Source organism: Amblyomma mixtum, chromosome 8 (assembly GCF_055824585.1).
Source record: "Amblyomma mixtum isolate Tamu chromosome 8, ASM5582458v1, whole genome shotgun sequence".
In the NCBI taxonomy this organism is placed as follows: domain Eukaryota; kingdom Metazoa; phylum Arthropoda; class Arachnida; order Ixodida; family Ixodidae; genus Amblyomma; species Amblyomma mixtum.
The window spans coordinates 93,503,873-93,518,172 of record NC_143019.1 but is presented as its reverse complement, the minus strand read 5'-3'; the positions used below and the strand labels follow the sequence as shown (position 1 = coordinate 93,518,172).

General features: G+C 48.6%; 1 protein-coding gene and 1 pseudogene across 1 annotated transcript in view; both read right to left on the bottom strand.

The window, feature by feature from the left end:
• LOC149333532 (uncharacterized) overlaps window positions 1-14,300 on the bottom strand; it is a 119,331-nt gene that overhangs the window by 101,284 nt on the left and 3,747 nt on the right. Inside the window, exon 3 of the mRNA XM_089558708.1 lies at window positions 4,380-4,491. The gene's annotated coding sequence lies outside the window, so the exon portion shown is untranslated. The remainder of the gene's footprint in view (window positions 1-4,379; window positions 4,492-14,300) is intronic.
• Window positions 5,599-14,300, bottom strand: part of LOC149333531 (uncharacterized) — a 31,736-nt pseudogene continuing 23,034 nt past the window's right edge.

Genomic DNA, 14,300 nt, shown 5'->3' with positions numbered 1-14,300 from the left:
AGCTGGCGGATATTGTAAATGCAGAGTTCGGCGGAAACCTGACCGCGCTTCAGGTAGAAAATAAATGAAAATTGCTAGAGCGCAGCTTGAAAAAAAAAAAGTAAAAAACAACTCATCAGGCCACTGTCGAGTATCATGCGATTACAAGAGGTAAGTAAATTCAGTTCAATTCTGTTCTTTGTTTTTCCAAACAGCAATAAAAGCTTCTTAAATTTTCCAGTGAGCTGGCAGACGTGCTAGAATAACAGCACCACATAACACCAACTGTGCTGCTGACACAGGGAAGAGTTCTGACTGCCTAGCAACTCCCATAACCTGAAGACACTGCCTCAGGGTAAGTTGTTTTTGTTTGTGATGACATGAAGGAATGTCATTCTCATGCATTTTACAGGGAAGAAATTTAACCAATAAGCGAGCCCCAAGCAGAGCCACAGCTTCAGCCACGAAGAAAAAGGCGTCGCAGGGACACCCCTGTAGAAAGCCTGTTGAAGATAATTGCCAATGCGGAGGCTGCCAGGCAAAGACAACACGACTAAAGAATGGCCATGCTAAAGGAATTGATAAGTGTTGTCCACTCCTATAAAGCGCAGACATCCACATGTCAGGCAAATGTTCCCTTACGCGAGCAAAGATGCTTTTCTAGCACTGATGCTGAGCAATCATATGCCTTCGGCTCTTGGGGAGGAACGCTGAGGAGCCATGCGGAGCGGAGGCGCTCCATATGGGCTCAGTCAACTTCCTGCCTTTTTTCCAAATTACCTCATCCAAGCTCCCAAAATCTTCATTTCAAGCCTGGCTAGCCACCCCCTGCACCTCTTCGAGAACTTTGTTGGCCATGAGTTTTTTTTTTACTGCACAAGTTGCCTTTGAAGACATCCGAGATGGCGCCAATGCACTAAGCCTAACGCCGCTGGACCACTCCCTACACCTTTTCGAGAACTTTGTTGGCCATGCGTGCTTTTTTTACTGAACAAGTTGCCTTTGAAGACATCCGAGATGGCGCCAATGCGGTAAGCCTAACGCCGCTGGACCACCCCCTGCACCTTTTCGAGAACTTTGTTGGCCATGCGTGCCTTTTTTTACTGAACAAGTTGCCTTTGAAGACATCCGAGATGGCGCCAATGCACTAAGCCTAACGCCGCTGGACCACCCCCTGCACCTTTTCGAGAACTTTGTTGGCCATGCGTGCCTTTTTTTACTGAACAAGTTGCCTTTGAAGACATCCGAGATGGCGCCAATGCACTAAGCCTAACGCCGCTGGACCACCCCCTGCACCTTTTCGAGAACTTTGTTGGCCATGCGTGCTTTTTTTTACTGAACAAGTTGCCTTTGAAGACATCCGAGACGGCGCCAATGCGCTAAGACTAACGCCGCTCCAGCAGCGAATGGCGAGGCCGTGCGTCATGTCAACGCAGCATATGGATAACTGCATCGCTCCCCAGCCAGGCCCCAGTAGGCTGTGCTCGCTGCCTTCCACTGCCGCAAGAAGTCAAGACTCAGCCAAAATGGAAGTCCAGGACATTCCATCCCGACTTTCTGGGCAATGCTCGGAGGAGGAGGGACCAAAGCTGGGGACGGCGCCGAAGGACCCTTACTCCAACTGGACGCTAAACCTCTACAAGCGCACGAAACGCCGCCTTGCAAAAGTTCAGCAAGTTGTGATTGCGGGTACCCCTCTCGCGCCTACCAACACCCTATCATCGACTTCGCTCATCAAGCAGAAGCCGAACCCACCCCCTATAAAACGACGCAAGCTCTGCCTCTTTCGAAGAGTGACTTCAAAATCGTAATACGGCCCAAGAAAGGCCTCCTGGTCAAGACTTTTACCAACCGCCAAGTACTCCGAGCTTTATCTCAAGCCTGTGAAAATTAGGTAGAAGATTCTAAATTCCCGGTTTGTGTGCGGCCGGGCTCTTACACCATTATAATTAGCACCCCTCACCAGGAGGTAGCCGAAATACTAAGGAAAATCGCCCAGATCACGCTCGAAGGCATGAAATACCTCTTCAATACATACGTGGCAGCACCAGACAGTATCGAGAGGAGTCATACACGGACTGAAACCAAACACTCCGGCGGACGAGCTCATGGCCCATCTCAGAGTTCGAATCCAAGGAGTTGAAATCTTGCAAGCCCGCATGCTCGGTAAACCAACGACAGCAGTCATCCCGTTCAGCTCGCCGACACCTCCCCGCTGGGTCTATTACTACGGAGGAGAAACCGCATGCTACCCCTACAAACCCACCCGACAAGTCTGCTAGGTATGCCAAAGCATCGGACACTGGTCAGACGTGTGCCCAACACCAGACGTCAAGATCTGCCGCAACTGTGGCACGAGGGATCCAGATGAACACCGTACCTGCTGCCCGTGCTGCCCAGCCTGCGGAGAGGTCCACAACACGGGGTGCCGGCAGAGTCGAAGACGCCTGAAGCCTGAAACCCGGCTCCGCCAAAAGAATGCAGCACCACAAGTAGTCTTTTCTTGTCGCATATTGCATGACCTTGCTCGCTGGTTTGGTGTCTCGCTGGTGACGTCTCATCGACTGTGCCAGTCATGGAGAGCCGTGGAAAATACTCGGCAAAGGATTTAAAAACAAAAGTGGAAATAATGCAGCCAGTCGAACGTGGTCTCTTTACAAAGGCAGCGATTGCCGAGAAATATGCCATCAAAAAAAGCACTTTGTCTACCAACGTCAAGACTACTACCAAAAGGAGACCGAGCCCTCGCGGAAAAGACTACGGACGTCGGCTTACCCCGAGATGGAGACTTCATTACATGAATAAAGGATGTTCGCAGCAGGAATATTCCATTAAGTGGACCCATAATTGCTGCGAAGGCAGCGGATTTCGCTGGCCAAATGGTCATGAGCGACTCCAGCACATCGGAAGGCTGGTTATCTCGTTTCAAGGCCCGCCACGGGCTGACGTTTACAAACGTCTGTGGAGAGGCAGCCGCAGTCGACGAAGAAACCTGTGAAAATTGGGTCTCAGGTGAACTAAAGGAGTATCTTGCTGATTACTCGCTCAGTGATGTCTTCAATGCTGATGAAACCGCACTTTATTTTAAGTTGCTCCCAAACAAGACTGTGAGTTATAAAGGCGATATCAGCAGCCCGGATCGTCGAGGACCTCGCCTCTCAAAGCGGCCGGCCTCCACTGCGCCCCGGAGAAATCGGAGGTCATACAAGTGCATGGCCCGAGATACGTCTCTCCAGATCCCATCAACCTCACGATCGAGGCTCAAGCCATCAGGGAAGTTAACCTGATCTGCATTCTCGGTCTTTGGATACAGAGCAACCTCCGGGTTACCCACACCATCCAGACTCTCAAAACCAAACCAGATAGCTTGCATGATCAGCCGCATTACCAAGCATCGCCAAGGAATGCAAGAACAAGACACTCTTCGGCTGGTACAAGCACTAGTACTTAGCCGAATTGCATACGGACTGCCCTTTCACACACTAACAAGGGGAGAGGAGCAGCAAGTTGACACTATCATAAGGGGGGTACACAAAACGGCCGTTAACCTTCCTAAAAACACCTCGACGGAGCGTCTGATCGCACTAAGAATCTTCAAAACCTTTACAGAACTAACAGAAGCCATCCATGCATCTCAAACACTAAGACTTCAAACCACCCAAGCTGGACGAGCTATCCTACGCCAAGTAGGCACAGCTAAGGACGTCCGAGCACTAGATGCGCAATCCTCTCCACAAAGACAACACAGGAAATACATCAGCGTGGCCCAGAATGGCACCGCAAAATGAGAATGTATCAGAAGCGCAAAAGGCACAGCTGGGGCACCGCTGCCCGGTCCCTTAAGCTTGAATTAACGAGACTTTACTGTACTTCCACCATGCTCAATGGTTCAGCCTCCCCGTAGCCAGCAGCTCAGTTGAGCTGAACAAATCCACTAGTATAGCACGCACTGTAGTGCACCCACACAACCCACGGACGAGTGTAGGAGCACTTCCTCAGCCCTTGTCGCCACTGGAGGAGTAACGGCCGCAACTGTCTGTGAACGACACGGTGCTTTGGTAGCAACGCCACCAACACAGCTGGAGCCCATGTCCTGGTGGCAATCCGTGACACAGTAGCTGCAATACGCTGTTCGTAACTGTGAGGGGAAATTCGACCTCACCTAATCAATGCCCTGCCTGCCACAGCATTCGCCTGGTCTCCATATCGCTGCTGCTGCTGTACACTAACTGATGCCTCAGCACCTGATCACTGCTGATTCTTCTGAGGTCGATAAATCACAGATGGCCCCATCGACCACACTTCCCGTAGCAGAGTGAGCTCTACAATGGTGTGAAGCTCGCGACTCAGCCTTGCAGCTCTGTAAAAAAAGGTTGAAGCAAGAAAAAACAAGCACTCACACCTTGCCGCCACTACAGCAGCAGTGTTGCAGCTGTTCTCCAAGCCAGGCTCAAAACTCCAGGCACCAAGCACACCACATGGCAGTGGGTTGTGCTTGAAGCCTTGCAGCTCCTGGAAACAGAGAAACGGCGTAAGCAAATAAAAAAAGAGCACTTTTTGAACAAACACGCACAATTTTTAAAAGAACTCATTAAGTCCTCCATGTGATGGCAGTTCTAAGGGGACGTTGGCATGGTTGTTTGATTTGATTTAAGGGGGTGTAAGTCCCAAAGCGACTCGCGCTATGAGGGATGGCGTAGCGAAGGGTTCCGGAAATTTCGACCACCTGGAGTTCTAACTTTCGCTCACGTCGCACAGTATACGGGCCTCTAGAATTTCACCTCCATCAAAATTCGTAATGAGCGTGATGGCAATAGTCATCACCTGGCAAGCTCCCAGCTGAACTTGCCACACAGGCAGAATGACAAACAAGTGAAATGCAATCCTTTCGGCTGACTTTTTTTTTCTTTTTTTAAGTTACCGGCTGCCAAATTGGAGGTGCCGCCCTTAGTCGAGCCCACTATTAAGGGCGGAACACCCCTCCTAGAACTATTTTTCTTACTTCTTGATGGATATTTACGAAACTTACCCAGTTCATGTATTTCACCATGCTGATTTCAAATATGCTTTTATTTTTGCTGTGAAACAAGTTTTTCTCAAAATATTCTGAAATCTTTGTTTGAAACATGCCAGTAATTTAATTAAGTAACATTAAAGGCCACAGTGAAGTTTAGCATACAGGCATGCTCTAGAATGTCCACTGTGTGCAATGAGGTTAAATGGATGTTTTAGACCCATTTGGACAAAAGCTACAGCACATTAATCTTCACCTGGAAAAACCAAATATGGCGGCTCTGACAAATTGTATTGTTTTAAAATTATACTATTTGGCAATTGGTCGTGTTTTAGTCTTATTGCAAGCTCTAAGAGTTCACCTTTCCAACAAAAAAAAATAATTGTAAAGGTAGAACACTTAGAACACAAGATATCATCCCTGCACTATTGCAAATGTGTCAAAATTGTTCCTTAAAACAGCGCAAAAGACACCCTTTTGCACTCTTTTCAGGAATCATGGTTCACCAACTAGCCTGCACGTCTACCCTTGTAGTCAAAACTGTTGTTTTGGGAAAATGAGGAAAAACGTTTTCAACTGTTTATGTAAAAGGAATAAGTTAAAATTCACAGAAATGCACCAGGGGCATAATCTGGATGCATGGCATCTCTGTGTCGCCCTTTTGCCATCTTCCTGATGCCCATAGCCAACTCTCGCTTCTTGGAGCTGCGGCACAAGTCTTTCTCTTTCGCTCTCCTGGAGGCAGTGCAGATTGCAGTTGTGGTGTATTCACTGCCAGTGTTGAAGCGGAGTACTGCCTCAGCAACAGCTGTTTGCACTGCAAACAGTGAGGAATGTCTGTCCTTAGAAATCAGGCTCCAAATAACAGAGTGCAAGCTCTCATTCGAGTTTTCCGTCTTGCACCGTTGGCACCTCTGAAGTAGGCTCTTCTCAGCCAGGCATTTGCACACAGGCAGAAGAGCTTCTGCAACATCCCTCGGTAGGTTGTACTGATGCTTGGGCTGAGGTTCACCTTTTGCCTTGGCAGCATTGTGGCGGCAACAACAGCCCTCACCAGTCGAGCAGAGGCTATGGTTTGGGCAGCCATCAGTTGCGGTGATATGGGAGTAAGTCGCCATCACTGCCCGTTGCATACCGTCTACATCACCCTCATGTGACTTCAGGGCACGGCCATAGTATATGCCGAGTCTGGTGATGAGCTCGGCAGTTAAGCTGCCTTTTCCGCCAAGGCTGTGCTTGCCGTCTGCCTTGTGCTTTTGTACCAAGTTGCAGAGCGCAGTCCCCACTCTTTTTTGGATGCGACTAACAGTCCTCCTTCATAACCTCAACAAAGCCATACGCAAAAAATGGCACTGAACGTCCTGCTGTTTCTGTCGCACAGAACAGTTGTGTAGCACATGTGGTGCTTTTGAAGGGACCGCTCAAAAAGAATCAGGCCAGCTTCAACCTCCATCTGCCCAGCTTTACTTTCAGCGTTTTTCTGGCACTGATGGCTTTCTTCCCATTCAGCATAACCCTCGCTGTCAGGCTTTAAGCCATTTTTACAGCCGAAACAGAAGTTTGTCAGTACGAAATAGTCGAGCACATACCCGATAAAATGCTCCATGACGGCCCCCCGACGCCTATGTGGGAAGAATGACTTCTAGTCATCCATGAGCCATCAAAGCAAACAGCAATACTGCCCTTGTGCGCAAAGCACAAGTCATTACAGAGTGCCTGCACCTTCTGTGCACACTGGCTCATGGCAGCTTCGGTCGCCCGTGAGGCTGCAGGTTTCAGTGTGTTCCTCAGGTGGCGTTGAAATGTTTTGTTACGCATTCCACGATGTGAAATTCCCATTCCCGCAAATATATCGTTGAACACAGTCTGACCGTTGCCGGTCGAGAGCATCGCGCGACAAGCAAGCATGTCAATTGTAAAAGGGCTGCACTTTTTCTGGCCTTCCACTCTCCCTGAGCTTTAACTGTCCGCAATCTCGTCGCCACGTACCGCACACGACGGTCAACTTTGTTGCGAGCCCATAACTGCGATCACCAAGGCACAAATGGACGGAGCCGCGACAAATCTCGCATTGCACGACACTCAAAAGTGAGTTCAGTGCACGGAGGTGAGCAATCACATACGACGCCGCAGGATCCGCTACCGACGTGTGCACCGACTCTGTAGGAGCTGCTGCCAACGCCGCGGAAACAGAGGCGACGAAGGGTTCCATCGTCCGTGTTGTCGCTGGCATTGATTCAAGACGAAGTTTCGCTCGTTCGCGGGCACTAGCTGCGACCACGTCACTATCAGTAACAGTTCCAGCGTCGATGTGTACACGGTTTGCGTCAACTCGCAGTGAGCTTTCATTGTTCTTGCCTAGGAGCGTAGCCGCCGATGGCCTCCGCGATGCGTCATCGTTTACGGCACCCGGGAGCTAACTCTTTCGTTACCACGCCACTGTGCTTCGATCACCGGTGATCGAAAAATTCGAAGCGCTACGGCAGCGCGACCGCGGCCGCTACGGACTTGCTGAGTCATTCGGTTTGTTGTTCACACATTAAACTTCAACTTCCTGTTTAGTTTATATTTTTGCCAAAAAGCGGCAATTTTTGAGACACGCTTGAAGTTGGGTGTGCGGCGTCGGGCGCTCCGAACATGCCGTCATCATCGGGAATGGCGCTCGCTCGAAAAAACCCCGTTCCACTCAATTCCGCTGTGTTTGCACCACATATTTTTGATGTATCGATTAGCACGGACCCTGACGACGATGCTGTATCGTCAGGTATTGTTTCGAAGCCCAAACTGGGCAACGAGAGCCCAGAACGCTCGCCTGTGTGTTCAGATTCCTCGTTCCGGTCTGTTTGTGCGAACCGAAGCTCCTCATTGTAGCCGTTACGGTGATGTGGCGCCATCTAAGTTGTTCTCCAGAGACTACAGTTTCGGTTTCTGCGTAGAGAGCAATTTTCTCACGACGCGCGAATTTTTGAAACGCCCTTGAAGCGGAGGGTACGGCGCGGACGCTCTGTGCATGGCGTCGGGCGCGCAGACGGCGCGCTCTCGGAAAAACCTTGCTGCGCACAATTCTACTGCGTTGACTGCAATTATTATCTATGCTACGAGTAGTAGAGTCTCTGGTGACGATGTTGCATTGTTGGATTTTGGTTCAGACGCTGTAACTGCGCAAACCGATCCCGGAACGTTGGCCTGATAGTTTCGCTTTCTTTTTCCTGTCCGCTTGTGCGGGCGCATCTGGTTTGTTGTTCAGACAGTTAGTTTCATTTTCGGCCTAGTTCGTAATTTCCCCGCCAGTCATGCATTTTTGAAGTGCCCTTGGAGCATAGGCTTATTGCGACATAATACGCGGTGAGGATGGCGTCGCGTCGAGGTCGGGCGCTTCGCGCGCTCGGAAGAGTCCCGCTGCACGTGATTCTCCAGCCTCTGCAGCTGATTTTCAAAATCCTCCGAGCAGCAGTGACTCGGACGAAGATGTTGTAACGTCGGATTTCGATTCTGCAGCTACATCGCAGCTATACTTATCGCATACTATATATCGCAATATCACACCTATACTTGTTGTGTTTTATATTTTTTTTTTGAATTTTTGACGTAAATTAAATAAGTTTTGATTTGTATTTTTTAAACCACGCTTACCAAGCTTTCGTTTGGCGCATAACATTACACTTCCAATTTTTTTTTGTTGGACTGTAAAAATCATTAAAGGGCACTCTCAAACGAGCCTTTTCAAGAGGCATGAAGAAAAAAAATTCTAGCTCGAAAACTATTCAAGTTATAATTTTCCAACTTTAATGCCATGTTTTAGAAAGAATTTGAATTGTTTTGTAATTTCTAGAATTTTTTTAGTACAAGTGTTTGGAAAGTTATTGTCATATAAACACAAAACTTTTCTTCTTTTTTACTTTTTGTTGTGTTTACTGATTTTTTTCACAGCATTTCAAGCAGAATATGTGTTCAAATAAATTTCATTATAAAGCGCATTCTATCCGAATTATTGTTATGCATTTTATTTAATTTTATCTATCACACTTTTTCTAAAAAAAAATTTTGTCTGAGACATGTGAAAAATGGTCGTTTTTCCCGTGGTAAGGAAAGAGCTAAGGCCGCGCCGGCCCTGGCGATGCGCCGTCGTTCATGGCGCGGGTGTCGGGCGCTGGCGAAGCGGCAACCACACTTTCACCTTCGCCCTGCGGAGGTTGTGGTGGTCCAGGGCCGTTGTGACTTGTGTTTTTTCTTCATTTCCGGGTGCCGAACTGATGCTGCGAGTCAAACTCCGTCCACCCTCCTGGCATCGTGAATGTAGCGCAGTGAAGACTCTCTCAAAATGGCGCCGCTCTTTGGGAACAGACAAGCCTACTCTGAGGCCTAACCAATTACAAAGCGCTATTTTGATCACGTGGCTTTTCTTACCAATGAAAACGCGGTGCGCACGTTTTCTTGGTGGTCGTTTTGTACGCAAATGGAAGCACCACCAGGTTGCTTACCGGTTTTTAAAAAAAGCTCAAGGCGTGAGTTTTCGAACGAGACCAAAACAGTGTCGGGGGAGCGCATAGATACGGAGTGACGGCAGGGCATGTTTAGACCTCAATTTAAAAGGCAACGCGTGCGTTTCTGGAAATTTAAACAGCTATTACGAAGCAAATACTGATTATTCCTTGCTAAAAATTCAATGAGAGGTGCAAAATGACCTTGTGAATCCGAATACAGCAAAATTGAAAAAGCAATTTTTTTTGCGAATTTTTGACCCGAAAGGGCCGTGTCCCGCCTTAAACACTCGCTGAGTACGAACAAAGACTATGCAACTGTCACAATTTACATTAGGCCTTGGCACCTAATTTCCAATACAATGAATGTACGTCGAGACAAAATTCGGTAACAGCGAAAACGCAGGCACATAGAACTCTCGTGCTGGAGCACACTGAGCAGCCCGACTAAAAAGGCTTGTCTTGACATTTGACATGATGCAGATTAGTACAACTGCTCGCTACGTCACTTATATAGTGGCACCATGTTCAAAATCAAAGGTGCAGAAAAGAGAGAAGGAAAAAATACACACACCATTTTTCGAAATACAGTAAAAAAAAAACACGACAGCGCAAATAGAACAGCGTAAAAATTCAAACAGCTGAGATTAAGAACACAAAAACAACATAGACACAAAAAAACACTTAAGAGTGCAGATTAAGAACACAAAAAAAAACTGAAAGAAAGTAGTGGTATTCGAGGGAGCAAAAAGAGAAGGATTATTTACTCTATAAATATGCCGTGGTGCACAGGGACGTCCCTTTCTGAAGCGAGTATGCAGCATTTTGTGAAATTTGTCCGGGTGAACCTCGGTAGCAGTTTCTGTGGCCCTGTAATTTGTAATACATATCTGACTATACATTTCGAACCGACAGCCTACACCAGCCTGGTTAATTCAGAGATCTAAGCTGCTATATGCAGGAATGCCCGATCCAGATTTCGCCACAAACCAGCAAAGAGACGGCCCCTCAGAGCAGGAAGGTGGCACCGCAGAGCGACGCTGATGCTTGATATGCTTAGGTTTGGTTTGGTTTGATTTATTACGGTTTAATGTCCCAAAGCAATTCAGGCTCTGAGGGACGACATAGTGGAGGGCTCCGGAGATTTCGACCACCTGGGGTTCTTTAATGTGCACTGACATCGCACAGTGCACGGGCCTCTAGCATTTCGCCTCCACCGAAATCCGGCCGCCGCAGCCGGGATCGAACCCGTGACGCTCTATATGCGAAGCAACCCAGGCCCTGTACTCCCAGTACAAAAATCAGTCTATGGAACGACTTGCAGACCGCTAAAACACACGCCTACAGAACAGAACACATGATTCACTGCAACGTAGTTGTGGGCACCGGTTTAAAAAAAAAAGTGCTCTTGGTGCTTCGTCAAGCTACTACCAGAAGGGAGGCAGCGTCAAGCAGAACCTGCGGGTGTACTGACATCGACGCATCTTCTGTCCTTAGCAGCGTTAGTGAGTGTCCTGCAATGCGACCATTCTTGCTGCATGGCCGCGACAGGCTGACGGCGCGCAACGCCGGCCTGAGTCGTTTCTTTGAGTGGTGTGCCAGTGTTAGACAGTCAAGTTACCAGCATATCTGATTAGTTCCGAGTACCGTCGCAGATAAGACAACCTTTTCCCACAAAAAAAACGACAGTCTGAAGTTGGAGGTCGACCTAAGATAGTCTCAGACAAGCGGCGGGTAGTATGTAGCACGTGCTGGCGCCCGTTCCCAGCGGGACGCATGGGGCTACAGGGGTCAAAGAAAGTACTTTGTATGCAACTAAGAAGAAAATTCTAATTGCACGCAGTTTAACCCTGGTCACTTTACACTGGAGAGAAAACTACCAATATCCGAGGTATACGTTGCGTCAGAATCCGAAACTACAGGACTGCGACAGTCTTAAGTTGGAGGTCGACCGAAGATAGTCTCAGACAAGCGGCGGGTAGTATGTAGCACGTGCTGGCGCCCGTTCCCAGCGGGACGCATGGGGCTACAGGGGTCAAAGAAAGTACTTTGTATGCAACTAAGAAGAAAATTCTAATTGCACGCAGTTTAACCCTGGTCACTTTACACTGGAGAGAAAACTACCAATATCCGAGGTATACGTTGCGTCAGAATCCGAAACTACAGGACTGCGACAGTCTTAAGTTGGAGGTCGACCGAAGATAGTCTCAGACAAGCGGCGGGTAGTATGTAGCACGTGCTGGCGCCCGTTCCCAGCGGGACGCATGGGGCTACAGGGGTCAAAGAAAGTACTTTGTATGCAACTAAGAAGAAAATTCTAATTGCACGCAGTTTAACCCTGGTCACTTTACACTGGAGAGAAAACTACCAATATCCGAGGTATACGTTGCGTCAGAATCCGAAACTACAGGACTGCGACAGTCTTAAGTTGGAGGTCGACCGAAGATAGTCTCAGACAAGCGGCGGGTAGTATGTAGCACGTGCTGGCGCCCGTTCCCAGCGGGACGCATGGGGCTACAGGGGTCAAAGAAAGTACTTTGTATGCAACTAAGAAGAAAATTCTAATTGCACGCAGTTTAACCCTGGTCACTTTACACTGGAGAGAAAACTACCAATATCCGAGGTATACGTTGCGTCAGAATCCGAAACTACAGGACTGCGACAGTCTGAAGTTGGAGGTCGACCGAAGATAGTCTCAGACAAGCGGCGGGTAGTATGTAGCACGTGCTGGCGCCCGTTCCCAGCGGGACGCATGGGGCTACAGGGGTCAAAGAAAGTACTTTGTATGCAACTAAGAAGAAAATTCTAATTGCACGCAGTTTAACCCTGGTCACTTTACACTGGAGAGAAAACTACCAATATCCGAGGTATACGTTGCGTCAGAATCCGAAACTACAGGACTGCGACAGTCTGAAGTTGGAGGTCGACCGAAGATAGTCTCAGACAAGCGGCGGGTAGTATGTAGCACGTGCTGGCGCCCGTTCCCAGCGGGACGCATGGGGCTACAGGCGTCAAAGGAAGTACTTCGTATGCAACTCAGACGAAAATTATAATTGCGCACCATTTAACCCAGCTCACTTTACACTAGGAGAGGAAACTACTAACAATATCCAAGACATAAGTTGCGTCAGAAACTGAAACTACAGGACCGCTTGCAGTTCAGTGAACCGCTACACAGTTTGGCAGCACACACAAATGTAGAAGACAGGACAGAGCACATTTTCTTCACTTCTGACTTCTACTGACTTCAGACTGCTCTCCTTGTGCTCACATCGCTACGCTATTATATTGCTTTGCACTGTGCACACGTCGCGATGCCATCCTGCAGGTAACTACTACAGGTGCATGAGAGGGGGGGGGGGGGGGTAGGAGTGATATTTACTCGCACAATAGGCGCACTCCTAGTTTTGTCGCGAAAAATCAGATTTTTTTATTTCCGCGCATAATAGGCGCACCCCGAACTTGGCTGTGTGATCAATACTGTGTTTACACGATTGCAAGCCGACACCTCGCCGCTCCCCAATCTTTACTTTAACAATGTTTTTGCTGAACTGACTACTAGTCCTCACTAGTGCTGCTGCCGTCGCAGCTACTGCAAACCCATAGCATGTACAACGACATCGTGTAGAACAGCCGCACAGTTTTAAAGGATGCTCACTTTAAACTTCTGTTTGGAAAGCTTCATCTCCAGCCGGAAACCTTCCTGACTTGGGCCCGCGAAAACCTCGGCGCTTGGAGTCACGTACGAAAATTTAGGCACACCGCAGTCGCAACTGCCGCACTTTTTGGCCACATCGTATTTTCCGACCTGCCGCACGCTTGCCGTGTTCGAGAGCAAACTCCCGGCCGTGCAGCTGTTAAAGGTGCTTGCCCGTCAAGCTAAAACAGCAACGCTCGGCGGCAAAGCCACAACCACGATGAACTAACGCGCTACCGCTCATCCCAGCACTTGACAGCAACAAAAAAACCAGAGCTGGTGAAGCTCGCGGTGGAGGAAAACGATGATGATGATGATGAGCTTGGCCTCGGGCGCCCTTCGTGGGCGGTGTTTGGAAGCTCCTGTGCGCGTGTGTGGCCTCCGCGATCAAGCGCCCGTTGCGCGCAGCCGGAGCTGATTGCCTCGGCGCGTGCACTTCAAAAGGTATCCCTGCGTGGGTCGTGGAAAGTTTCGGTGCGGCCCTTACACGGATCTTTCTTTTTTTAATTTTCTTCGGGAAAACGGGGTGCGGCCCATACACGAGTGCGTTTATGCGGTGTGTTCAATTTTGCGAGTTGAAAAATTTCCGGAAATTTTACCCCGCATAATAGGCACACCCCAAAATTTCAGCCGGATTTTCTGGAAAAAAAGTGCGCCTATTATGCGAGTAAATATGGTAAGTAGACGTATTTTGGAGTAAACTTTTTACCAGCAACGACTACAATTTGGGGAGAAGACTTTCATTTGGCACTTTATGGTAATTTCAACGTTTTTCCAATAAAGGTAGCTAGCTCCCACAGCAAAATTTTTTTGTTGTGGGAGCTAGCTTACCCATCGTAAGCTATCACCTGTACGCAGCATTTCTTAAAAGACCTAATGACCATGTCATGAGGCAGGCTGCACCAAGCAGCAGACACCCATTCAGTGATCTGGGACGCATACGGTCGCTTGATTCTTCCCAAGGGTGTCAGGGCTTGATCCTCCCAAATCAAATTGGTGCATAGTTTTCGCACCCTGTCCTTAAATGCTTTATATAGGCAAACGGCCAGTTCGACATGATGGCCACAGTTCGACCCATGGAAGCCTTTCCGGTCAGGCTCACACTTGAAAAGCACCTTCCGCTGCACCT